The sequence below is a fragment of the Chiloscyllium plagiosum genome, unplaced genomic scaffold, assembly GCF_037043375.1.
Source record: "Chiloscyllium plagiosum isolate Xiang-an unplaced genomic scaffold, Cpla_swu_hap1 HiC_scaffold_37, whole genome shotgun sequence".
Taxonomy (NCBI): Eukaryota; Metazoa; Chordata; class Chondrichthyes; order Orectolobiformes; family Hemiscylliidae; genus Chiloscyllium; species Chiloscyllium plagiosum.
The window spans coordinates 2,323,201-2,350,999 of NW_028270175.1; the positions used below are offsets into that span (position 1 = coordinate 2,323,201).

Here is a 27,799-nt window from a genome sequence, read left to right on the forward strand (position 1 = left end):
ACACATCATTTACTGCATCCGCTGCACCCGATGTGGCCTCCTCTACATTGGGGAGACAGGCCACCTACTTGCAGAACGTTTCAGAGAACACCTCTGGGACACCCGCACCAACCAACCCAACCGCCCCATGGCTCAACACTTCAACTCCCCCTCCCACTCCACCAAGGACTTGCAGGTCCTTGGACTCCTCCATCGCCAGACCATAGCAACACGACGGCTGGAGGAAGAGCGCCTCATCTTCCGCCTAGGAACCCTCTAACCACAAGGGATGAACTCAGATTTCTCCAGTTTCCTCATTTCCCCTCCCCCCACCTTGTCTCAGTCAAATCCATCGAACTCAGCACCGCCTTCCTAACCTGCAATCTTCTTCCTGACCTCTCCGCCCCCACCCCCACTCCGGCCTATCACCCTCACCTTGACCTCCTTCCACCTATCACATTTCCAACGCCCCTCCCCCAAGTCCCTCCTCCCTACCTTTTATCTTAGCCTGCTGGACACACTTTCCTCATTCCAGAAGAAGGGGTCATGCCCAAAACATCGATTCTCCTGCTCCTTGGATGCTGCCTGACCTGCTGCGCGTTTCCAGCAACACATTTTCAGCAAACCCACCCAGACCCATTTCCCTCTGACTAATGCACCTAACACTATGGGCAATTTAGCATGGCCAATTCACCTGATCTGCACATCTTTAGATTGTGGGAGGAACCCGGAGGAAACCCAAGCAGACACGGGGAGAATGTGCAAACTCCACACAGTCACTTGCCCAAGGCGGGATTTGAACCTGGGACCCAGGTGCTGTGAGGATTCTGAATTCTAATTTTAGTAAATAACTTGCTGTTGTTTCCAATCCCCCATTTACTGAGATCGTGTTGCACTTGAATAAAACTCTGCTTTTGCGTTGGGAGTGAAAATTGAGTCCTTTTGTTTTGTAGAAAGTGTGAGTAAGTGTGCTGAATAGAACAAGTAGATAGCAGCATTAGAAATCATTGGAGACCAAGCTCAAACTCACAACTAAATGATTGAAATAAGATTTTGATTTAATTGAATTCATTTTCACTAAAAAAGAATCAAAGATAAAAAGCTTAAACCACATTCCATATATAAATAACCTCTGATCTTTTGTGACAGTTTTTAATTCTGAACTTAATAATTCTGAAAGTCATTCTCATGCAAGGCACTGTTCTGATCCTTTGCTTGTAGTCCAAATATCTAAGCAACCAGCAGGGACAACAATGAATTTGATTAGTCTAGAGCTGTAGTATGAGCAGAAACCTGCTCCAGCTTGCTTTAGAAGAAACATAACTTCAACAAAAGGGCAATGTCAGATTTCACATTCCCCACAGAATTATTCCAGTCAGTTTCTTTTGTCTTTCTTGAGTGGGTTTTCTGTACACACCACTTCTTACTTTCTGCCATTAGTGAGCTCCTCTTCAAAAATTATTGGAACAAATGTTGCTATTTTCAAAAAAAAATTAATCTTTGATTTGTGATTAGTGTCTGAAATGTGGTGTAATTCAGGAAAAATGCAGCTTCACTTCAGAGTTAGTGACTGTCTGCTGGATGTTAGATCAAACGATTTTTACAGGATTATTCGGGCTGTGACTGAAAACATGTGCAAGTTCAGGAACCTCCTGTCCATTTAGAGAATTAAGGTTCATTGATGTTTTCTTTGATTGTGTTAAAATATTCTGAATCACTTTACTGTGAAAACTGGTATAATTTAGAAGTTGGTGTTCGATAAAATATCCACGCTTACTTTGTCGAACAGTAACAGCTGTATGTACTGACAATGGCAGTTTGTTTACAACTCGACAGTCACTGAAAGACCAGCTTCACAGACAGAATGTCAAGAAAACTACACTGGCACAGTATTTGTTTTTTTTCAAGGTTAATATTCAGACTAAACTTTGGGCACAGCATTAATATCAGCATGGCAATGGTTTAAGGGGCCTTTATTCTGCCAGGAATTTGCTAAATCTTCAGTAATTAAATCAAAGTAAGTCAGCAGTGTTTTATCTTGGTCTTTGATCATGTTCTTTCCCATGACCCATTGCTTTTGTCTGAGGTTTGGATGGTTCTGAAAGTGAAGTGAAACAGCCTGAGAGTTGGCAGCAATCCAGGTACACATGTCAATCCACCTCAGCATCACTGATATCCAAGTAGACCCCAGACACTATGTTGCTGAACAGACAGGTTGCTGAACAGACAGAGAAGGCAAAAAGCTTAAGGACAGCAGAAATGTATTGCTAAATGCAGGTAGTTCTCCAATAACAGATTGGTTACATAGCAGCAAAATCTTGCTTCATAGAAAATTGCTTCCCCAAAATGATGGACCTTTTGGCACAAGTGGGGCTGGGGCAGAGCAGCAAAAAATATCACTCATGATCACTCAAAATCACCCAAAAGCCTAACACAAAGTACAGCACAGCTTGAATGAAGGTTTAAATCATATTTATTAATGAAACAAAAATAAATTTAACAGATTACATTGAAACAATATTGTTTAGGCAGGGATAGAGGGTCAGGTGCAGTTGTGGATAGCTGTGATTGGTTGTCTTCTGACTGTTTGTTGGGGATTGGTTTCGATTGTGTGATGTGCAGGTACAAGAACAAACTAGAAAAGCAAATGGCATGTATAAGAGTAATGTTGTGTTGCAGGGATTATACAAGAATATTCTTGTCTCAAAGGGACAGCACTGAACATTCGTTAGTTTAATTTGTTTGAGATGGAGCTGCTCAATGTACAGCATTGGACCTCTCACCTGCTCTGATGACAGCTGACATCAGCACATGTGCAGAACCACATGGAAACTTTGGTGCATGTGCAGAACAAAGTGTGAGCAATTTGCGCTGCTGGAATTGCACGACTGCGAAGAGTTGTGCGTTCGCAGAAATACCTCGTTCTTCAGTGACATTATGGCCAAATCGCACTGCTGAAACACGCTTTATACAAGCACTACCTGTACTTTCATAATTAGGAATTTGCAAAGAACATGGCATTCCATCTGGTACAGTCAATTCCGCTGTAACGCAGGACTTCCATTCTCATGTAATCCCGTGTTATAATAAAATTGCAGCACTATTTAAACTAATGGGGCCCTGAAACATTTTATAACCAATACATGCTTTAAAACTTCACGCTTTGGAAACAGTGTTCCTAATTCATCAATCATGTTACTGTGAATTCATGTTAACAGTATGTGAGTTAGAGAAGAACGACCTGTAGTCAGCTTTCAGTGTGCAGCTCTTTAACTATGGATCAGACTTGAATACCCCCATGAAGAACAGGTTTGATTCACATTCCTTACGCAACAACATTTTAATATAAGAGCCCTCACTAACAGCTTTAGGTTCATCTTCCTTGGCCACTTACCATCATAGTACTGTACAACATGGAAACAGACCCTTTCATCCAACTCATCCATATGACCAGATATTCTAAATTAATCTAGTCCCATTTGCCAGCACTTGGCCTACATCCCTCTTAACTCTTCCTACTCATATCTCCATCCAAATACAGAGAACAGAGAACAATGCAGCACAGTACAGGCCCTTCAGCACTCGATGTTGTGCCGGCCTTTAACCTACTCTAAGATCCGACTAACCTACATACCCTTCATTGTACTATCTTCCATGTACCTATCCATGAGTCACTTAAATGTACCTAATGTCTATGACTCTACTCCCACTGCTGGCAGTGCATTCTGCACACCCACCACTCTCTGTGTAAAAAAACAATCTCTGACATCATCCCTAAACCTTCCTCCAATCACCTTAAAATTATGTCCCCTTGTGATAAATATTTCCACCTTGGGAAAAAGTCTCTGTCTATCCACTCTATCTCTGCCTCTCATCAAGTCACCTCTCATCCTTCTTCGCTCCAATGAGAAAAGCCCAAGCTCCCTCAACCTTTCTTCATAAGACACACTCTCCAGTCCAGGCAGCGTCCTGGTAAAACTCCTCTGCACCCTCTCTAAAGCTTCTACATCTTCCCTACAATGAGGTGACCAGAACTGAACACAATATTCCAGGTGTGGTCTAACCAGGGCTTTATAGAGCTGCAGCATAACCTCACGGCTCTTAAATAAATCCCCCTGTTAATGAAAGCCAACACACCATACGCCTTCTTAACAACCCTATCAACCTGGGAGGCAACTTTGATGTATCTATGGACATGGACCCCAAGATCCCTCTGTTCCTCCACACTGCCAAGAATCCTGGCTTTAACCCTGTATTCAGCATTCAAGTTTGACCTTCCAAAATGAATCACTTCACACTTTTCCATCTGCCACTTATCAGCCTGGTTCGACATCATGTCAATGTCCAGTTGCAAACTACAACAGCCCTCCTCACTATCTACCACTCCACCAACCTTTGTGTCATCAGCAAACTTACTAACCCTCCCTTCCACTTCCTCATCCAAGTCATTTATAAAAATCACAAAAAGCAGAGGTCCCAGAAACAATGCCTGAGGAAAACCACTGATCATCGAGCTCCAGGCTGAATACATTCCATCTACCATCATCCTCTGTCTTCCATGGACCAGCCAGTTCTGTATCCAGACAGACAGATTTCCCTGTATGTCATGCCCCCTTACTTTCTAAATGAGCCTACTATGAGGAACCTTATCAAATGCCTCATTAAAATCCACGTACATCACATCCACTGCTCTACCTTCATCAATGTGTTTTGTCACATCCTCAAAGAATTCAATAAGACTTGTGAGGCATGGCTTGCCCTTTACAAAGCCATGCTGACTATCTCTAATCAAACTCTGGTTTTCCAAGTATTCATAAATCTCAGAATGTCTCTCAGAATTCTCTCCAATAATTTGCCCACAACTGATGTAAGACTGTCTGGTCTGTAATTTCCAGGGTATTCCTTATTCCCTTCCTTGAACAAGAGAATAACATTTGCCACACTGCAATTATCTGGCATTACCCCAGTGGACAGTGAGGATGCAAAGATCATTGCCAAAGGTGCAGCATTCTCTTCCCTTGTTCCTGTAGTAACCTAGGCTATATCCCATCTAGCCCAGGGGATTTATCTATCCTTATGTTTTTCAAAATTTTCAGCACATTCTCCTTCCTAATAGCAATCTGTTCCAGCATATCAGTCTGTTTCACACTGTCCTCAGAATCGACAAGGTCCCTCTCAGTAGTGAATACTGAAGCAAAGTATTCATTAAGGACCTCCCCACCTCCTCCGACTCCATGTGTAAGTTCCCTTCACTTTCCCTGATCAGCCCTACCCTCACTCTGGCCATCCTCTTGTTCCTCACGTAAATGTAGAACACCTTGGGTTTTCCTTAATCCTACCCACTAAAGCCTTTTCATGCCCCTTCTAGCTCTCCTGAGTCCATTCTTCAGTTCCTTCCTGGCTACCTTGTAATCCTCTAGCGCCCTGTATGGTCATTGCCTCCTCCACCTTAAGTAAGCTTCCTTTTTCCTCTTGACGAGATGTTCCACATCCCTTGTCAACTTACCATCCCTTCCTTGCCTCAGTGGGACAAATCTGTCTAGCACTATCAGCAAATGCTCCCTAAACAACCTCCACATTTCTGTCATGCATTTTCCTGAGACCATCTGTTCTCAATTTAGATGCCTCAGGTTCTGCCTAATAGCATTGTAATTTCCCCTCCCCCAATTAAATACTTTCCCATACCATCTGCTCCTATCGCTCTCCATGAGTATAGTAAGGGTCAGAGAGTTGTGATCACTATCATCGAAATGCTCTCTAGTCAGCCTATCTACATATCGTGTCAGGAGCCCTTCCTGGACACACCTGACAAAAACTGCTCCATCCAAACTATTTGAACTCAGGAGGTTCCAATCAAAATTAGGGAAGTTGAAGTCACCCATGACAACAACCCTGTTATTTCTGCACCTTTTCAAAATCTGCCTCCCAATTTGCTCCTCCATGTATCTGTTGCGATTGGGGGCAGGTCTGTAAAAAAAACTCCCAATAAAGTGACTGCTCCTTTCCTGTTTCTGACTTCCACCCATTCTGACTCGGTATGCCTTTTAAATGTTGTAATTGTACCAGCCTCCACCACATCCTCTGGCAGGTCAAACAACAACCCTCATTAACAGTATTAGGTTCACCTCTCTTGGCGACTTCAAATGTGAAATTCTTACAGTAAGACCTATTGCTTGTCAGTTGGGCTTTCTGTATCTCACTAACTCACAGAATCACTGCATTGGTACAACACTGAGGACACATCAAGAAAAGCAGGGTCCCAACACTGACCCCTGGTGAACTCCATTACAAACTTACCTTCGACCTGAAGTGCACCCATTGACGGTCACTCCTTGTTTTCTGCCACTCAGCCAATTCTGAAGTATGTTGCCACTGCCCTTATAAGCCATGAGCTCAACTTTGCTCACAAGTCTGTATCAAATGCCTTTTAGAGATCTGTGTACACCACACCAACAAAATTCCCAACAACTGTCTATCTAATATCTTCTCAAAAAAATACTAGTTAGTCAAATATGGTTTTTTCCAAATAAATCTATTCTGGTGTTCTTTAATTAACCTGCATTTATCCATGCAATTTTATCCCATTTTATTTCTTCACACCAAAGTTAAACTAGACTGAAGTGGTTTGGTATAACTCTATACCCTTTGCTGTAATATTTGCAAATCTATGTAAAGTACAGTAAATATTGAATTGAAGGCGTTTGGCATATTAACAGCGAATTACTGAGATAGGAAGAAGGTTACCTCACTGTACAACAGGATCTTGATCTGATGTGCTAAGAGGCTGAGGAGTTTAATTTAGATAAATGCGAGGTGCTGCATTTTGGAAAAGTGAATCTTAGCAGGACTTATACTTAATGGTAAGGTCCTGGGGAGTGTTGCTGAACAAAGAGACCTTGGAGTGCAGGTTCATAGCTCCTTGAAAGTGGAGTTGCAGGTAGATAGGATAGTGAAGAAGGCGTTTGGTATGCTTCATTGGTCAGTGCATTGAGCATAGGATTTGGGAAGTCATGTTGGAGCTGTCAGGCCACTTTTGGAATACTGTGTGCAATTCTGGTCTCCATTCTATAGGAAGGATATTGTGAAACTTCAAAGGGTTCAGAAAAGATTTACAACAATGTTGCCAGGGTTGGAGGGTTTGAGCTGGTGAGGGAGGCTGAACAGGCTGGGGCTGTTTCCCTGGAGCATGGAGGCTGAGGGGTGACCTTATAGAGATTTATAAAATCATGAGGGGCATAGACAGGGTAAATAGACAAGGTCTTTTCCCTGGGGTGGGGGAGTCAAAAACTTGAGAGCATAGATTTCGGCTGAGAGGGGAAAGATTTAAAAGAAACCTAAGGGGCAACTTTTTCACAGATGGTGTGGACTGAGCAGCCAGAGGAAGTCGTGGAGGCTGGTACGGTTACATTTAAAAGGCAGCTGGATGGGTATATGAATAGGAAGAGTTTAGAGAGATACAAGCCAAATGCTGGCAAATGAACGAGATTAATATAGGATATCTGGTCAGCATGGGCGAGTTGGACCGAAGGGTCTGTTTCCATGCGGCCTATCTCTATGACTCTATGACTCTAAATGTTCCATTTTACATGGTACTGAACATCTGCACTGAATAAATCCACTGCAACACCAAAGGTAGAAATGAATTGAAAGATGGGGGAAGGTATGAATTCAAACAATTGTGAAAAACATTCAAAGTTTGGGTGAAGATTTGTAGCTCGGGTGCTTGTTGTGGTTCTGTTCGCCGAGCTGGGAATTTTTGTTGCAAACGTTTCATCCCCTGTCTAGGCGACATCCTCAGTGCTTGGGAGCCTCCTGCGAAGCGCTTCTTTGATGTTTCCTCCGGCATTTATAGTGGTCTGTCCCTGCCGCTTCCGGTTGTCAGTTCCAGCTGTCCGCTGTAGTGGTCGGTATATTGGGTCCAGGTCGATGTGTTTGTTGATGGAGTTTGTGGATGAGTGCCATGCTTCTAGGAATTCCCTGGCTGTTCTTTGTTTGGTTTGCCCTATAATGGTAGTGTTGTCCCAGTCGAATTCATGTTGCTTGTCGTCTGCGTGTGTGGCTACTAAGGATAGCTGGTCGTGTCGTTTCATGGCTAGTTGATGTTCATGGATGCGGATTGTTAGCTGTCTTCCTGTTTGTCCTATGTAGTGTTTTGTGCAGTCCTTGCATGGGATTTTGTACACTACATTAGTTTTGCTTATGCTGGGTATCGGGTCCTTCGTTCTGGTGAGTTGTTGTCGGAGGGTGGCTGTTGGTTTGTGTGCTGTTATAAGTCCTAGTGGTCGCAGTAGTCTGGCAGTCAGGTCTGAGATGCTCCTGATGTATGGTAGTGTGGCTAGTCCTTTGGGTTGTGGCATGTCCTCGTTCCGTTGTGAAAAACATTGGAGAAAGATTTAGTGGCCACTTTGAATAAAACAAAGCCCATCAGCATGGAAAGATCACAGCATGGCCTAGAGAGAAGTACAACCCAGTTTTAAGATTCACCACATGTGTGTATCAGAGCAGTGCAGGAATTCACCAGGTCAGCTTGCAGCAACATAAGGATGTATGGGACCTACAATAACATTCAGTAAGTATGTGATTGCAGTCAGTCTTCAGTCACAAAAGGAGAAAGTTTTATTTTTACCTGAAACCAAGCAGACATGGCATCAAAAGGGATGGAAGAGCCTGTCTATAAAAATAATCAGAAGTTGGAGCATCTTAACTGCATTATTCAAATAATCAGCACATCTAGTAAAACAAAAGACAATCTTTTGCAACAGATTTATAGAGTTCACCATCAGCTATTAGAGCCCTGAATAAGAATGTGAATTCAGCACTTGTGCATGTACAGGCAAAGTCAATTGATTAGACATGGGCAGGAAGTCCTCTCAGAACATAATAGATCTGCTTGTTCACAAGCCGGACGTCAGCATGCTGATTTACACTTAACTGGCTGAATCACTGACACAGCAACCCTGTGGGCACGGAACCACCTTCACTTTTTCACAGCGCTCTGGAAGCAGATAGTGAAGGGAAATTATCAGAGAGAAATCACTGACATTAACTGGTTTCTAGTTTGAGAGAGAGAAAACAACTTTTATTTCTTTGCAAAAATTAATCAATTTGCTTTGTGTAGTTTGAATTTAGTTATTTGTGAGATTGAAGTGAAAACCAGGAATCAGAGAATTATCATTAGAATTATAAAGTCATAGAATCATACAGCATGGAAACAGACCCTTCAGTCGAACCTCTCTCTGCCAATCAGATGTCCCAATCTGACTTAGTCCCATTTGTCAGCACCTGGCCCCTATCCCTCTAAACCCTTCTTGTTCATATATCCATCTAAATGCCTTTTAAATGTTGCAATTGTACCAGCCTCCACCACTTCCTCTGCCAGCTCATTCCATACACGTACCACCCTCTGTGTAAAAAAGTTACCTCTCAGGTCCCTTTTAATTCTTTCCCCTCTCACCTTAAACTATGCCCTTGAATTTTGGACTCTCTCACTCCAGGAAAAAGATCTTGGCTATTCACTCTATCTATGCCCCTCATAATCTTGAAAACCTCGATAAGGTCACCCCTCAGTCTATGACGCTCCAGGGAAAACAGCCCGAGCCTGTTCAGCCTCTCCCTGTAGCTCAAATCCTCCAACCCTGGCAATGCCCTTGTAAATCTTTTCTCTATCCTCTCAAGTTTAATTAATTAGCAAAATGTCACTCTTTTACATTTTGGCGATGTATATAAAGGATGCATTTTAAAGTTGACTACAGAATCAGTCAATGTTCATTAAACATAATCCATTTCAGATTTGTTATATGGCCAGACTGTAAATGAAAGCAATTAGCAGAGAACCAGCCAGTATCTGCCAGTTCAACACACAGAGGAACGTTCATTAAAAACACAAAACCATCCAAACCAGACAAACCAGAATTATACTCCATGAACTGATTGTGGAGTAAGTGACCTGTTTCTTGTCAAAGGTTTCAATCTGAAAACAGTCTTTTTTTAATAAAAATCATTCCCAGGATGTGGGTGTCCACTAGCTGGGCCAGCATTTATTGTCCATCTCTAATTGCCCTTGAGAAGGTAGTGGTGAGCTGCCACATTGAGCCGTTATAGTCAGTCTAGTGCAGGTAAAATCATACCAGTTTTATACAATTACAAATACATTGCCAGCTCACATGCACAGGCTTGGGGGAGTTCTGGAAAGAAGGTATTTCTTACAGTAATATTGTTAACAAGGTTACATGCAAAGCCAAACGCAAATGAGGGGAGAGTGACAGCCCTTGATATCAAGGCCACATTCAGCCAAATGTGGCATCAAAGAGCCCTAGCAAAACTGGGATCAATGGGTATCAGGGGACAAACTCTCCACTGGTTGGAGTCATACTTGTCACATAGGAAGATGGTTGTGGTTGTTAGAGATCAGTCATCACAGCTCCAGGACATCTTTGTAGGAGTTCCTCAGGGTAGTGTCCTAGGGCCAACCATCTTCAGCTGCTTCACCAATGACCTTCACTCCATCATAAGGTCTGAAGTGGGAAAGTTTGCTGATGATTGTGCAATGTTCAGCACCATTCACAACTCCTCAAATACTGAAGCAGTCCATATCGAAATGCAACAAGACCTGGACAATATCCAATTTACTGACAATTCGAGAGTGTGGTGCTAGAAAAGCACAGCAGGTCAGGCAGCAGTCAATAAACAGGAGAATTGATGTTACATCCTGATTCCTGATGAAGGGCGTATGCCCAAAATATCTATTCTCCTGCTCCTCGGATGCTGCCTGACCTGCTGCGCATTTCTATCACCCCATTCTTGACTCTGATCTCCAGCATCTGCAGTGCTCACTTTCTCCTAAATGCCAGACAATGACCATCTCCAATAAGAGACAATCTAACCATAGCCCCTTCACATTCAACAGTGTCACCAGCACTGAATCCCCAACTATCATCATCCTGTGGATTACATTTGATCACACGTTCAACTGCACTAACCACATAAACTCAGTGGCTACAAGAGCAGGTCAGAGGCTGGGGATCCTGCAGCGAGTAACTCACCTCCTGACCCCCCCCGAAGCCTGTCCACCATCTACAAGGCACAAGTCAGGACTGTGATGGAATACTCCCCACTTCCTTAATGGATGCAGCTTCAACAACGCTGAAGAAGCTTGACACCATCCAGGAGAAAGCAGCCCATTTGTTGGCACCGTATCCATTAGCACCCACTCCCTCCACCCCTGATGCTCAGTAGCAGAAATGTAAACTATCTACAAGATATTCTGCAGAAATTCACCAACAGTCCTTAGGCGATACCTCCCAAATCCACAACCACTTCCATCTAGAAGGACAAGGGCAACAGATACGTGGGAACACTACCCCCTAAAAGATCACCCCAAACCACTCCTCATCCTGACTTGGAAATATATCCCATTCCTTCACTGTCACTGAGTCAAAATCTTGAAATTCCCTCCCTAAGGGCATTGTGGGTCACCCATAACACATGGACTGCAGCGGTTCAAGAAGGCAGCTCATCCTACCTTCTCAAGGGGCAACTAGGGACGGGGCAATAGATGCTGGCCCAGTCAGAGATGCCCACGTCCCATGATTGAATAAAAAAAGGTATTTTTACTGAAGTATTGAATATGATGGTTGGATGTAGACAGTTACTCCATCAACAAAACACTGAATGCATGTATGAACGAAAAAAACCTTGCATTTTTGTCAGACTGTTCATGATATCAGGACAGCCAAAGCATTTTACAGCCAATAAAGTACCTCTGAAGTGTACCCTGCTGCAATGGAGGAAACATGGTGTACTGTTTACTGGTAAGTGATCTGTACTTGAATGTATTGGTCTGTTCACTAATGCTTGTCACTATGTTCAATTGTTTAAACTCCTGGCCGGAGAGTGGTGACCAGTACTGCAGTGTTATTGTGGTTTTGACTAAGGGGCAAATATTGACCTGGACCTGGGGAGAACTCTCCTGATCTTCTTCAAAATAATGCCCAAGGGTCGATCACATCCAGCTGAAAGAGCAACTGATGCTTTGAGTATCTCAGCCAGTAAATGGCTCCTGAGACTGTGCAACCCTGCACTGAGGGCAAGCACAGACCTTTTGGGCTTTTGTAATGGAGTGGAACTTGAATGTGTAAATTCGGGGGGTGGGGGAGCATCCACACTGAGCCAAGCCTCCTCAGCTGTGAGAGACTGAACAAAAGAAAATGTCTAGGAGATAGAAAAAAAATTACATTTTACTTTCTTTCCTCATTTCAGCTCACAGATTCAGCTTTTGGTAACAAAAAAGTGTTTTCAACAATAGGCTTCACAAAGTTAAACATTGATTGGCACCTTTTGGCATTATTTGCAGAATCAGTTGTTGATCAGAAGCTGGGAACCTTCGGGTTTGGCTGGCAGGCAACATTTTACGATCTCAGTGACTTTCAAGAAAGAAAGCAGCTAATGTTGCTGAGGCCAGGCTCTGGTATCTTCCAACACGTTCAATGCCTTCCTGAATCACATTCTTTATCGTAGTCGGTTACTCTGCATTTTCTCCAGTTTCCAAGCTGTCAGCACTGAGGTCAGAGGTCACTTTATAACAGCTAACATCCAGATCTCTCCGAATGTGTATTGCAATAGAACACGGGGACATAATTTTAAAGTGAAATTTTAGAGGGGACGTGAGTCTAACTGACCCTTTGTCAAAGCTGAGTTCCAATACTGCTTTGTCACAGCTTTGACAAAGGGTCAGTTAGACTCAAAACGTCAGCTCTTTTCTCTCCTTACAGATGCTGCCAGACTTACTGAGATTTTCCAGCATTTTCTCTTTTGGTTTCAGATTCCAGCATCCGCAGTAATTTGCTTTTATCTTTAAATGGATGATGGATCAACAGATGTCCAATGAAGAGGCGTGTGTGGCAAAATGGACGAGCAGGTCCTGACACCAGGAAGTGTTACGAGAGGGATTGTTTTTCACTTCAGTATTGGAACTCTGATATCCTTTAGAAATTCCACCCATTGACCTTAGAGACATTCGAGATAGCATTGGTTGATTATTGGAATAGTGTGAGGAGAAAGTGAGGTCTGCAGATGCTGGAGATCAGAGCTGGAAATGTGTTGCTGGAAAAGCGCAGCAGGTCAGGCAGCATCCAGGGAACAGGAGATTCGACGTTTCGGGCATAAGCCCTTCTTCAGGAATGAGGAACGTTTGTCCAGCAGGCTAAGATAAAAGATAGGGAGGAGGGACTTGGGGGAGGGCCATCGGAAATGTGATAGGTGGAAAGAGGTCAAGGTGAGGGTGATAGGTCAGACTGGGGTGGGGGCGGAGAGGTCAACATCATTGACAGAAAACCTGAAAAGGCCTGATGTTGGAAGTTATTGTGGCCACTTAGTTCAGCAAAGAGTGTAGGATTCTGTCCCAATGCCCAGCTGATTGGTATGTGGTTTCCCTCATGTTCTGATGTTCCAGTGCTTTCTCCATTAGCCTTTAGGTACAACTGACTGATTGCACGAAATGCAAAACTGGAAATTTGGGATCAGATTTAATCATGTTCAACTTTTCCCTCTTGGATAATCTCTTCATTCCATGCACCATTCCCAAAGCCAGAGAGCAGTCAGGAATTAGGGGAGGTGATGGTTCGTGGCACAATTGCTAGACTGTTAATCCCAAGAATGTCCTGAATACCTGGGTTCAAATCCAATTTAACTTTAATAATAATCTGGAATTAAGAGTTTAATGATGACCATGAATCCATTGTTGATTGTTGGAAAAACCCAACTGGTTCACAAGTGTCCTTTACGGAAGGAAACTGCCATCCTTACCTGGTCTAGTTGACATCTGAATCCAGACCCACAGCAATGTGATTTACTCTTAACTGGGCAATTAGGGATGAACAATCTACACTGGTCCAGCCAGCAACACCCTCATCCTATGAATAAATAAAGAAAAAAATCCAATCCCAGCAATTGATACTTTGTCATCAGTGCAATACTCGTTCTCATTTTCCTCAATCTTTCTCGGGCTGTTTTTCCTGTTTGTGTAGTCATTCTCTTACAGTGCTCTGGAATCTCTGACATGAGGAGAAAGTGAGGTCTGCAGATGCTGGAGATCAGAGCTGAAAATGTGTTGCTGGAAAAGCGCAACAGGTCAGGCAGGATTCCTGAAGAAGGGCTTATGCCCGAAACGTCGATTCTCCTGTTCCCTGGATGCTGCCTGACCTGCTGCGCTGTTCCAGCAACACATTTTCAATCTCTGACATGAGTACACTCCCCCCAGGATATAGTCTGTGGCGCTGTCAAACCAGGTTTACTGACAGAGGTTGCTGAGAACCTGAGCAATATCCTGAGCTTGTGTTGCTGACAGTAGTTGTGGTTGACATGGACCAGAAGCAGTCCTTTGCTGTTGTGTTCAGGGAGCAGTTCCTCGTTGCAATAATGCACAGAGCACAATATTGAGGCAATAAATTATAAGGACCTCTAACCTCACAGGAGGAGGAGTTGTACATTTTCGTTAGAGGCTGGTTTCAGGCGACCATGCACTAATGGGTACCAGTCTCCCATCACCGTGTTTGTTCATCGGTTTAAAACAGATCCCATGTTGTCCATGGCACCAACCCCGATAGTTCCAAAACCTGCATTTTGTGAAATGGCTATTTTAGCATAGGCTTGGGATGGATATTCCTTTGCTTTCACATCATTCCTTATGAAATAGTAATACTTCCTTCTGCACAGGTCTCCAGACACCGCATCCTTGTCATCATTAGATCTGCCTGGATTAGAGGGTATGAGCTGATATGGAGAAACTAGAAAAACTTGGCTTGCTTTCTCTGAAGCAGCAGGGGCTGAGTGAAGATTTGATAGAAGTCGATAAAATTATGAGATGCATTGATAGAGTTGACAGTCAGAATCTCTTTCCCAGAGTTGAAATGTCTAAAACTTGGGCACATGCGTTTAAGGTGAAGAGGGGAATGTTCAAACAAGATGTGAAGGCCAAGTTTTCTACACAGAGACTGTAGGAGTATGGAACACATTGCAAGGGGTGGTGGTGCAGGCAGATATGATAGGGGTGTTAAAATGACTTTTAGATAATCACATGGATATGCAAGGAATGGAGGGATATGGACTAAGGGCAGGCAGAAGGGATTAGTTTCATTTGGCCTCATGTTTGGCACAACATCATGGGCTGAAGGGCCTGTTCCTGTACTGTTCTATGTTCTATAAAGCTGCAACTTTAACTTGAACTTCATTGGGCCTGCTGATATCCACTTCCCGCTCCTCCGCCCTTGAGCCCCGCCCCTCCAACCGCCACCAGGACAGAACCCCACTGGTCCTCACCTACCTCCCCACCAATCTCCATGTACAGCGCATCATCCGCCGTCATTTCCGCCACCTCCAAACGGACCCCACCACCAAGGATATATTTCCCTCCCCTCCCCTATCAGTATTCCATAAAGACCACTCCCTCCGTGACTCCCTCGTCAGATCCACACCCCCCACCAACCCAACCTCCACTCCCGGCACCTTCCCCTGCAACCGCAGGAGGTGCAAGACTTGCGCCCACACCTCCCCCCTCACCTCCCTCCAAGGCCCCAAAGGAAACTTCCATATCCGCCACAGATTCTCCTGCACCTCCACACACATCATCTATTGCATCCTCTGCACCCGATGTGGCCTCCTCTATATTAGGGAGCCAGGCCGGCTACTTGCGGTGCGTTTCAGAGAACACCTCTGGGACACCCGGACCAACCAACCCAACCACCCTGTAGCTCAACACTTCAACTCCCCCTCCCACTCCACCAAGGATATGCAGGTCTTTGGACTCCTCCATCACCAGACCACAACGACACGACGGTTGGAGGAAGAGCGCCTCATCTTCCGCCTAGGAACCCTCCAACCACAAGGGATGAACTCGGATTTCACCAGTTTCCTCATTTCCCCTTCCCCCACCTTGTCCCAGTCAAATCCATCGAATTCAGCACCGCCTTCCTAACCTGCAATCTTCTTCCCGACCTCTCCGCCCCCACCCCAGTCTGACCTATCACCCTCACCTTGACCTCTTTCCACCTATCATATTTCCGACGCCCCTCCCCCAAGTCCCTCCTCCCTACCTTTTATCTTAGCCTGCTGGACAAACGTTCCTCATTCCTGAAGAAGGGCTTATGCCCGAAACGTCGATTCTCCTGTTCCCTGGATGCTGCCTGACCTGCTGCGCTTTTCCAGCAACACATTTTCAGCTCTGATCTCCAGCATCTGCAGACCTCACTTTCTCCTGCTGATATCCGCCCTGGATTTGGAGGAGGAAGAGAACTTAAGTTCTATCGTCCTGTTTCTCTCCCTTCTCCTTTGAGTGCGCTGTCCCTTTAGAACATCACATTCTCCAAACTAGACTGACCCTATTTGACAAAGAGACTACCTCACCCTCACAGTGACCTGCTGGAACCGGTGACTCATTGCTCGGATATCAGATGGACACCCAAGATGCATGAAACAAATAACTGAAACCATGGCCTGCAATGATAACACTTCCTCCATGGAAAAGTAAGAACACTCACGCTTAGCTCTAGCAGCATAGCAAACCTTTTAATCATAATTTCCCTGCACCTTTAAGAATCTTAATGCTGAAAGAACTGGGGTTTGCAGGGGGAGGGTGGTGGGGAGGTGACATGGTAGGTAAAAACAACTAGTGCAAATGATCTGTAAGATGCTGCGTGGAGGGATCCTGGAAACAGATTCAATAATAACTTCGAAAAAGCAATTAAGGAACCATTGTTGGTTTTTTTTGAACACTTTGGGCAAGGAGCAAGAATTTGAAAGTGACTGGACAACTCCACCAAAGAGTCAACACAGGCAGAATAAGGTCATCCTGACAATGCTGGAAATAATGGCCCCTTGGTGAATGATCCCCAGCACAGACTCCAGGGATGGTAGAGCGTAGCTGATATTCACTGGAGCAGATATTTCAGGCTTGGTTTCCCCAGTGAAGGATGTTGGTTAGCAAAAGGAGAGAGGAATCTGAAGTCTGTATTGAATATCACCTGCTGCTAAGTTACAACTGACAGCACAATAACAACCAATTGTAGTTCAGATTATTTTAAATACTTGCTTTGATTGGACACAGGATTAAATTTAAATAGAAATAATAATGTATGCACATTAAGAAAATTTATGGTGAACATGAGTCAGAACTTCATACATTGAGAGTGTGTTGCTGGAAAAGCACAGCAGGTCTGGCAAAACTTCATAAACCTTTTTCTAATTTAAAGACAAGAAACAGGAAGTTACTGGAGAAGTGTTACCAGACTTGCTTCAGGATAGTTTTACAGTTAAACAATTGGCTAAATGCTAACGTGTATCATTATCTCGCCCATCAGTGATAGTTGCCATGGTGACTGTCTTGACGCACACTGTTGTTGTCTCTCGTTGATATGGTTGACAGACAGTGTTACAGCAGGAACTGAAGGTCAAAGAGACCGATGGTCAAGGGAGAGAAGAAGCAAAAGGTTTCCAACTCATTTGGAAAACATTCCTGCTGGTACAGGCAGACCTCATTTAAATAATCCTATATTATCTCCAATAGCTACCAGATACTCGGTATCAATAAAACAAACCCGGTTACAACAGAGCCATGACTCGTGGTTACATGTCAGTCTATTAAAGGTGAGTTCTAGGATTCAAAACAGTCTGGTAGGCAAAGGCAGTGTCTTTGAGATTATTAAATCGATGGCCAAGATTTTACAGCAATGTAAAAGACAGAACAGTTTGTGTTCACCATCGTGGACACCTCCTTCTGGAATTTGCAGTTTATGGTGGAAATCCACTTCCCAGCTCCACATCAGTCAGGGGCTGCACAAGGGGAACATCAGCCTTGCACGCTGTGGGCAGCCCTTGTCCATCAGGAAAGAGCTTTTTGTGAGGTCTCTCAAACACACCAGGTCCACCCATCTCTGACCCAGCATCTGTGAGCAGACCCCTTCCCACTGTGTGAGCAGACCACTTCCCACTGTGTGAGCAGACCCCTTCCCACTGTGTCTGCAGCTCTGTCACTGGCCCCAAGTATGCAATTGCCCCTGCTGGTCCTCCAGGACTGAACATTACCCACTGCCAAGTCTGCTATTGGACACATCTCGAGGGAATGAGTGAGCGGAATCTGTGTGGACTATGCCCACGCCTGCCAGTACCAGAACCCCCTGACCGATAGCACCCCTCCTGAATGGCCTGAGGACCAGGCCCCAGCCATTTCTGGGCAAGGCCATTGGGTTGAATAACGGGTCAGTGTGTTTGCTGCACAGGCAGCTGGCACATGCTGTCGGGATGAGACTAATGTCTCAGTGTGTGGTGGACAGCAAACTGTCTCCCTGGACAGATCCCGATGGAGCAGCAGCCTGTCAGTGTGTCTGTGCTAAAGACCGTGGTGCAGCCTAGCGCAGCGAGTGAGCTGAGGCCCTGTCCCTGTGCAGAGTGTCCCTGCTGCAGCTTTTCAATGGAGCAGCAGCCTGTCAGTGTGTCAGTGCTAGAGAGGCCTTCAAGACAGCTTACTAATGGAATACAATTACAAATACTTACAGCAAGCGCACTTCGTATTGGTTTGATATTTTTGATGTGATAAAACATTGCACAGTGTTTCACTTAGCTCAAAAAGAGTTTTAATGGGGAAGGAGAAAAGAAAGATCAGGAGGGATAGGGAGGGAACTTAGAACCTAGACAGGTCAAAGCAAGGACACTAATGATAGGGTGGCTAAAATTGGGAATACTCAGAAAGACAGAACGAACCTAACGCACATTGTTATAATCTCTATAGACATTTAAAGAGAAATTTCAACACCAGTGATTAACTTAAAAAACAATGCCACAAGCTTTTATATTTTTAAACAGAAACAAACTTCACTGTATATGAGAAACAATAAATGATGCAAATATAAGGACTCAGATCATACTGAGAGCACTGAGAATCTTTGTACTATGCAATATGCACTAACACACAAACATTTCTTATTCATGAACGTCTCCAAATGTCTTTTAAAACTTGTAACCGTACACACATCCACCACTTCCTCTAAAACCAATCTCTGTGTAAAAAAGTTACCCTTCGTGTCTTTTTAAAATCTTTTGATAAACGTGCACCTCATTTTCCGTTGGGAGTTCCACAGCTTTCTGGACTCAATATCAAGTTTGACAATCTTAGGGCTTGGAGCACCTTCTCCCATGTTCCCTTACCCCAAACACCACACACCAGGCCTTTTTATCACATGGTCTGGCATCACACACAACCCATTGTTAGCAACTAATAAACCCCATTAGCAACTATACATCCTCCCAGGTTGATTGTCAACCACTCCTTTTGTCTGTCCAATTGTTCCCGTCTCTCTCTGGGATCTATCCCTGCATATCGTTTACTCCTTACCCCCTCCCTCCATCCTGTATTCTGTATGTAAACCAACTTTTTCCGAGCTACCATCAATTTGGAAGAAGAGTCACTGGACCCCGAAACATAACTCTGTTTCTCTCTCTACAGACACGCTGAGTTTCTGCAACAATTTCTGATTTGTTTCTGATTTCCAGCATCTGTAGTCCTTTTGGTTTTTCTCTGGCCGAATAATTTGGTTATGTTTACTTTAGTGATGGAAAGGGATAGGTGTGTACCGCTGGGCAAGAGTTATTGCTGGTGGAAAAGCTATTATGATACAATTAGGTAAGATTTAGGATGCATAGGATGGGGAAGGAAATTGCAGGGGATGGACACACTTGAAATGTGGAGCTTATTCAAGGAACAGCTACTGTGTGTCCTTGGTAAGTATGTCCCTGTCTGGAGGAAGTTGTCGAGTGCGGGAGCCGTGGTTTATTAAGGAAGTTGAATCTCTTGTCAAGAGGAAGAAGAAGGTTTATGTTTGGATGAGACGTGAAGGCTCAGTTAGGGCGCTTGAGGGTTACAAGTTAGTCAGGAAAGACCTAAGAAGGGAGTGAAGAAGGGCCAGAGGAGACATGAGAAGTTATGGGCAGATAGGATCAAGAAAAACCCTAAAGCTTTCTATAGGTACATCAGGAATAAAAGAATGACTAGAGTAAAGATAAGGGCTAATAAGGACAGTAGTGGGAAGTTGTGCATGGAGTCAAAGGAGATAGGGGAAGCACTAAATGAATATTTTTTGTCAGTATTCACTCTAGAAAAAGACAATGTGGTCAAGGAGGATACTGAGACACAGGCTCGATGGGATTAAGGTGCATAAGGAGGAGGCTTTAGCAATTCTAGAAAGTATAAAAAATAGATAAGTCCCCTGGGCAGAATGGAATTTATCCGAGGATTCTCTGGGAATCCAGGCAGGAGATTACCAAACCTTTGGCTTTGATCTTTATGTTGTCATTGTCGATAGGAATGGTGCCAGGAGACTGGAAGAGAGCAAATGTTGTTCCCTTGTTCAAGAAGGGGAGTAGAGACAATCCTGGAAATTATAGACCTGTGAGCCTTACTTCAGTTGTGGATAAAGTATTTGAAAGGGTTAACAGCAATAGGACCTTTAACCATCCAGAGAGGAATAAGTTGATTAGGGATAGTCAACATGGTTTTGTGAAGGGTAGGTCATACCTCACAAACCTTACTGAGTTGTTTGAGATGGTGACCAAACAGTTAGATGAGGGTAAAGCGGTTGATGTGGTGTACATGGATTTCAGTAAAGCATTTGATAAGGGTCCCCACGGTAGGGTATTTTACAAAATATGGAGGCATGGGATTGAGGGTGATTTAGTGGCTTGGATCAGAAATTGGCAAACTGAAAAAAGACAGAGGATGGTGGTTGATTACACCGGCACCACTCCCCACCTCTTCCTCCGCTACATTGATGACTGCATTGGCGCCACCTCGTGCTCCCGCGAGGAGGTTGAGCAATTCATCAACTTCACCAACACATTCCACCCTGACCTTAAATTTACCTGGACCATCTCTGACACCTCCCTCCCCTTCCTGGACCTCTCCATCTCCATCAGTGACGACCGACTTGACACTGACATCTTCTACAAACCCACCGACTCCCACAGCTGCCTGGATTACACCTCTTCCCACCCTACCTCTTGCAAAAATGCCATCCCGTATTCCCAATTCCTCCGCCTCCGCCGTAACTGCTCCCAGGAGGGGAGCGGTTCCACCATAGAACACACCAGATGGCCTCCTTCTTTAGAGACCGCAATTTCCCTTCCCACGTGGTTAAAGATGCCCTCCAACGCATCTCATCCACATCCCGCACCTCCGCCCTCAGACCCAACCCCTCCAACCGCAACAAGGACAGAACGCCCCTGGTGCTCACCTTCCACCCTACCAACCTTCGCATAAACCAAATCATCCGCCGACATTTCCGCCACCTCCAAACAGACCCCACCACCAGGGATATATTTCCCTCCCCACCCCTCTCCGCCTTCCGCAAAGACCGTTCCCTCCGTGACTACCTGGTCAGGTCCACGCCCCCCTACGACCCACCCTCCCATCCTGGCACTTTCCCCTGCCACCGCAGGAACTGTAAAACCTGCGCCCACACCTCCTCCCTCACCTCTATCCTAGGCCCCAAAGGAGCTTTCCACATCCATCAATGTTTTACCTGCACATCCACTAATATCATCTATTGTATCCGTTGCTCCCGATGCGGTCTCCTGTACATTGGGGAGACTGGGCGCCTCCTAGCAGAGCGCTTTAGGGAACATCTCCGAGACACCCGCACCAATCAACCAAATCGCCCAGTGGCTCAACATTTCAACTCCCCCTCCCACTCTGCCGAGGATATGGAGGTGCTGGGCCTCCTCCACCGCCGCTCCCTCACCACCAGACACCTGGAGGAAGAACGCCTCATCTTCCGCCTCGGAACACTTCAACCCCAGGGCATCAATGTGGATTTCAACAGTTTCCTCATTTCCCCTTCCCCCACCTCATCCTAGCTTCTAACCTCCAGCAACTCGATCCCCTGACCTGTCCGGACTTGTCCGACCTGCCCAGCTCCTTTTCCACCTATCCACTCCACCCTCTCCTCCCTGACCTATCACCTTCATCTCCTTCCCCACTGACCTATTGTACTCTATGCCACTCTCTCCCCACCCCCACCCTCCTCTAGCTTATCTCTCCACGCTTCAGGCTCTCTGCCTTTATTCCTGATGAAGGGCTTTTGCCCGAAACGTCAATTTTGCCTGTCCTCGGATGCTGCCTGAATTGCTGTGCTCTTCCAGCACCACTGATCCAGAATCTGGTTTCCAGCATCTGCAGTCATTGTTTTTACCACCTTGATGGGAAATATTCATCCTGGAGTTCAGTTACTAGTGGTGTACCGCAAGGATCTGTTTTGGGTCCAATGTTGTTTGTCATTTTTATAAATGACCTGGATAAGGGTGTAGAAACATGGGTTAGTAAATTTGTGGATGACACTAAGGTCGGTGGAGTTGTAGATAGTGACAAAGGATGTTGTAAGTTACAGAGGGAGACATAAATAAGCTGCAGAGCTGGGCTGAGAGGTGGCAATGGAGTTTAATGCAGAAAAGTACAAGCTGGTTCACTTTGGAAGGTGCAACAGGAATGCAGACTATTGGGCTAATAGTAAGATTCTTGGTAGTTTAGATGTGCAGAGAGATCTCGGTGTCCAGGTACATGGAGCCCTGAATGTTGCCACCCAGATTGATAGGGCTGTTAAGAAGGCATACGGTGTGTTAGCTTTTATTGGTAGAGGGATTGAGTTTCGGAACCATGAGATCATGCTGCAGCTGTACAAAACTCTGGTGCAGCCACATTTGGAGTATTGTGTACAGTTCTGGTCACCGCATTACAGGAAGGATGTGGAAGCTTTGGAAAGGGGTCAGAGGAGATTTGCTAGGATGTTGCCTGGTATGGAGGGAAGGTCCTATGAGGAAAGGGTGGGGGACTTGAGGCTGTTTTCATTAGAGAGAAGAAGATTAAGAGCAACTTAATTGAGACATATAAGTTACGGTTAGATAGGTTAGACAGTGAGAGCCTATTTCCTCGGTTGGTGATGGCTAGCACGAGGGAACATAGCTTTAAATTGAGGGGTGATAGATATAGCATAGACGTCAGAGATAGTTTCTTTACTCAGAGAGTAGTAGGGGCATGGAACACCCTGCCTGCAACAGTAGTAGACTCACCAACTTTAAGGGCATTTAAATGGTCATTGGATAAACATATGGATGAAAATGGAACAGTGTAGGTTAGATGGGCTTCAGATAGGTTTCACAGAGCAGCGCAGAGCCTGTACTGCGCTGTAAAGTCTATGTTTCTATGTTTCTAATAGTTTAGTAATAATATCACTAAGCCTCACCTCCATATATACCAATCCCGGAGGAATATACTTCCTCATTCTGAGAGAGCAAATGTGTCACAATAACATGGCTGTGCCGTCACAGTTTTGAGTTCAAGGAAGTCTTACAGCTTTCAGAGTATCCAGCAGGAAATCGCAGCCCACAATATGTGTTCAAAGCATAACTAATAATATTTTATATTCTGTGCAAGTCTCAGTGATTCACTTCAATTACTACGAAGTATGAGTTAAAGACGTGGGTGTTGTCTGCCTGTTGAGCTGTGTGTCTAACTGCACGAAGGTTGGAAATATTCCAGTTTAGATGGGGGAAGCACCAGAAGGTTTTCTGGAGGGCTTTTCACTCCAAACATTGGCAAGTTTTCCTGCCATATTTTACCAAACTCACCTCATTAATACCCAGGAGAAAGTGAGGTCTGCAGATGCTGGAGATCAAAGTTGAAACTTTATTGCTGGAACAGCACAGCAGGTCAGGCAGCATCCAGGGAACAGGAGATTCGACGTTTCGGGCACAGGCCCTTCTTCAGGAAATGGGATTAATACCCACCCTACCCCAGTGGTCTCCTATTCACCCAATTCTAGCCCCACCTTCAACACCCCCCCAAATCCCCACCATTCCCAGAGCAGCTCACCCCTTGCCGGATATCTGCCCAAACACCCACACCATCTCTAAAAGGTCACTGCTGAGCCAGATGGGCACTGATGTTCTGAAGCTGCCCTGCTCCGTGACACACTGACGCTCACAAGATGGCGGAGAAGGTGAAGGGGGCTCCGTGATTCTCCGACAGGAACCGGGAGCTCCCAGTGAAGGGAGGGGGTTATGGCAGAGGGGCGGCCCCATCCCCAGGGCCGACAGACAGACCATGGCACCAGTCCCTGACACCCTCACCTGAGGTCACCACCAGGGGGCAGTGCCACCCCCATGGTGCTGAGGGACAGCCATTAGTTCCACAGGAAGGTCAATGACCTTATTGTCTCTGCTCCCTCATCCTCATCCTCACCCTCACCGTCACACTTCCTCTGCTCCCTCACCCTCACCCTCTCTCTCTTACTGCATCCACTGCCTATCCAGGCATCATGTCACTCTCAGTATTTCCTGCATCATCTTCCCACACTCACCCTCAGCAGCACCACCCCCACCCCTCTCGCCCCACAGCGCCCCATGGCACTAACCCTGCGTGCCCTCTGCCTGGGACACCTCCCCACCTTCCTACCTGTGCCAGTCACATCCCTCTCACTCAGTGTAACCCATTCTCTCATTCCAGAATGAGACAGGCCACACCCAGGGCAGAGATGGCCTGGGCAGGTGGACAGCAGACTCCACCCTCCCAACCCCCTAGGAGAAGGAGATTTCCCAAGGGCAGGATGACCACCCCCACGTCCCGAGGGAAGGATGACCAGCCCCACGTCCCGAGGGAAGGATGACCAGCCCCACGTCCCGAGGGAAGGGTGAGAGCCCCCACATCCCAAAGGCAGACTGAGACCCCACATCCCACCAACTGAGTCCTACTCTTCATTCCAGTGTGACTCCCGCAGTAACCCACTGTCAGCGTCATTGACTGCACACTATCTCAAACCTTTGATTGCTACAGCGTCTCCCAGGTACCAGCTGGGGGGTGTCAACATCCACATGAGGGGTATCCACCCCTTACTCTCTGAGGATGAGAATCCCTTGGAGGAAGCATCTTCTGGGCTGACTCCTTCGCCAGATGTTGAGATGGTCCTCCCTAGATTTCTCAGACAATTCTGCCACAAATTGCAGCATGGTCAATGTCGTTCAGGCCCTTGTACGAATCTGCCTAAAATGGTCATGTAATCTCACACTCTGATATCATAGTTCCTTAAGAGATTTGTAAAATTAGTAATATTGCCTGAAAACTTCCTGAATGTAAATATTTGATAATTGGATGTATAGCAAAACCACTAAAACGGATTCAAAAACTAAAAGTGTGGTTTGTTGCTGCCATGGGTGAAATGTTTCAGCTGTGTGTGGTGAAAGTGTCACATCCATGACCCTTCAGAAATCCAGAACTAAATATTGTTTCCCATGAGAGTTTCAAACAATAACTTTCTACTTTGCAATCAAATTAAAGGAAGCAGATCCACATTCATTTCATCATGGACGGAATTTCCAAACAGCCTGACACTCCCTGTTGGAACGATCTAATTAACCTGTAGATCTGGAAATATTTGCCCTTCAAGGACTGAACTTGATTTTTATTTTGCAGAAGTTAAACTGTTGGCAAGTCACTATACTGGCCAATGGCCAGAATTGTCTCTGTTTTTGGACTAAGTGGGAGAGTTTACAGGAGGGAAATCCATAGCCTACCCAGGAGAGAGAGGCCACTGGGAGCCCCAGCTGATTGGCTGTTGATGAGCTCCTGCTGCCATTTGGATAATGAACCAGGAAGTGCCAGCTGCTGAGAGCTGAGCCTCCCCTCCCATCCCCTCCCCAGACAGAGGTCAGCAGCTCCAGGCCCACCCCAGTGGAGACCATGGCTCACTCAGGGGAATGGCAATGGGAACAGTAATTGTCTTTGGGAGGGACATCTTGTGGGATGGGGATTTCTGGACTGGGGGTTTGGGCGGGCAGTTGGAAACAAGAGCAGTGCAGTGGAGTGGAGTGGCTGTCAGTGACCACCCTGGTGCTCCGGTCCAGCCCCTCCCCTTTTCTAATTCATTCCCAGGATTCATGCACAAATCAATGGAAAGTGGGGAGCACTGGTCGAATGGACAGACTGCCCAATTGGTAATAGAGTCATTGTGTGAGACAGCACAGAAACTGACCCTTTGGTCTATAATCCCAAACTAATCTAGAGCCACCTGCCTGCGTTCAACCCAAACCCCTCCAAACATTTCCTATTCATCATCTCATCCAAATGTCTTTTAAATATTGTAACTGCCCCTGCATCCATAACTTCCTCTGGCAATTCATTCCATACACAAACCACTCTGTGTGAAAAAGTTGCCCCTCTTGTCTTTTTTAAATCTTTCTTCTCTCACCTTAAAAATACCCCCCAGTCTTGAAATCTCCAACCCTAGGAAAAAGACCCTTTTCATTCACCTCATCTATACCCCTCACAATTTTATAGACCTCTGTAAGGTCAGCTCTCAACTTCCTACACTCCAGTGAAAACAGTTAACCAGTTGGACAATCCAGCTCTTTCCCATCCCTCCCAGCGCTGATATTACTGTAGTCCACAAGATGGGTGAGCTTCTTCAGTGATCATTGTTTGACCAATTAAACGTCTCAGTTGCAGTGCCAGGGGTTGGATGGGATGTTAAATTTTGGATTTCCACACCCAGTGTTTATGAGCAGGCAGGTAGTGGATTTCTAATCTGCCACCAACCCCCCCTCTCCGAGTCTAGATGATTCCACCCTCCCCTCACCTCTCTAGAATAACATTCCAGATCGCATCAATTCACGCTGTTCAAAAAGAATATTCCCTCACCTCTGCTTATTTTCCCAATCTTCTTCCCTCCGTTTTCTGATTGTGACTCCAGAAACAGTTTTCTCTCTGTTTACTCTGTCTAAGGTATCTTTGATTTTGAACATTTCTTTCTTTGAGCTGTCACTGCTCTAAACAAAACAATCCCAGTTTCTGCATTTTTCTGAAGGCTTTACTGATCTGTTCGATTCTCCAATATAGAATAGTGTTTCCTTGGATTTACTCATGATCATTCAATGTTGAGAGACTGCTAACGATTCTGAAGGGGTTAATCTGGAGATGACATTAACCTCCATCCAAACTAATGCTGGCTCCAGGTTTGGATAGGGATAAGGCAGAACATTTTAGGATCTGGAAGATCTCCGATCTGTCCTCCTCAGTCTCTCAATAATCTTCATTATCAGGAAATGAAAGCAAAGCAGGTAGAAAATACAGAACTCAGAATTCTGAACAAAAATCACTGGACTCAAAATGCTATTGTTTCTCTCTCTCCATCGATGCTGCCAGACCCACTCAATTTCTCAAGCAATATGTTTGCGTTTGGAATAATGTCTCTTATTAGCATTACTTACACCTGATTGCTGTCAAGAATAAGCGACATCTTGCTTAAGACAAGATCTTCTTCTCATTAAGACTCAGCTGGTGACAACTCATGACTCCAGCAGCAAACTGGCTGGTGGTCAGCAACCCCAGAGTGTAAATCCAATACTACATCACACTGACAACACCATAGTGCATCACCATTAGCTACAGGTCTGTTCAGAGTTTATTTATGGTTCAGGTTTTGCTGTTACTGTTAAAATCATAAAAACAGTAAGGTTTTTTTCCATGGATTTTCTCTCCTAATGAACAGCAGTAAAAAGCCGAGTCCTTCACAGCCTTTGTTTTGTCCTTGGGCAGAGAAGGGTTTGGTTCGACTGGGAGTGCCAGAGGAACGTCAGGCAATGACACTGACCTGGCATGAACCAACCTTGTTCCATCTGTTGCCTTTTCCTCCAGCATTTGCCAGTGAAGGGTGCCACCTGCTGTCTCAAAGACCTCAATGATATTCCACGTCTTGCACAGGCCGCTCCCAGCAGCCAGGCGAAAGTGAGG

The 27,799-nt window shown here is 45.2% G+C and overlaps 1 long non-coding RNA gene across 3 annotated transcripts in view; it reads right to left on the reverse strand.

Moving 5' to 3' along the window:
• Positions 1-2,440: 2,440 nt before the first annotated feature.
• Positions 2,441-27,799, reverse strand: part of LOC148139741 (uncharacterized) — a 93,209-nt gene continuing 67,850 nt past the window's right edge. For 2 of the 3 annotated variants that reach the window (XR_015753411.1, XR_015753412.1), the window contains exon 3: positions 2,441-8,605. This is a non-coding gene — a long non-coding RNA (uncharacterized LOC148139741). Of the gene's footprint in view, positions 8,975-13,782; positions 13,890-27,799 lie in introns of all 3 variants that reach the window. The other variant, XR_015753413.1, reaches the window with a different exon arrangement.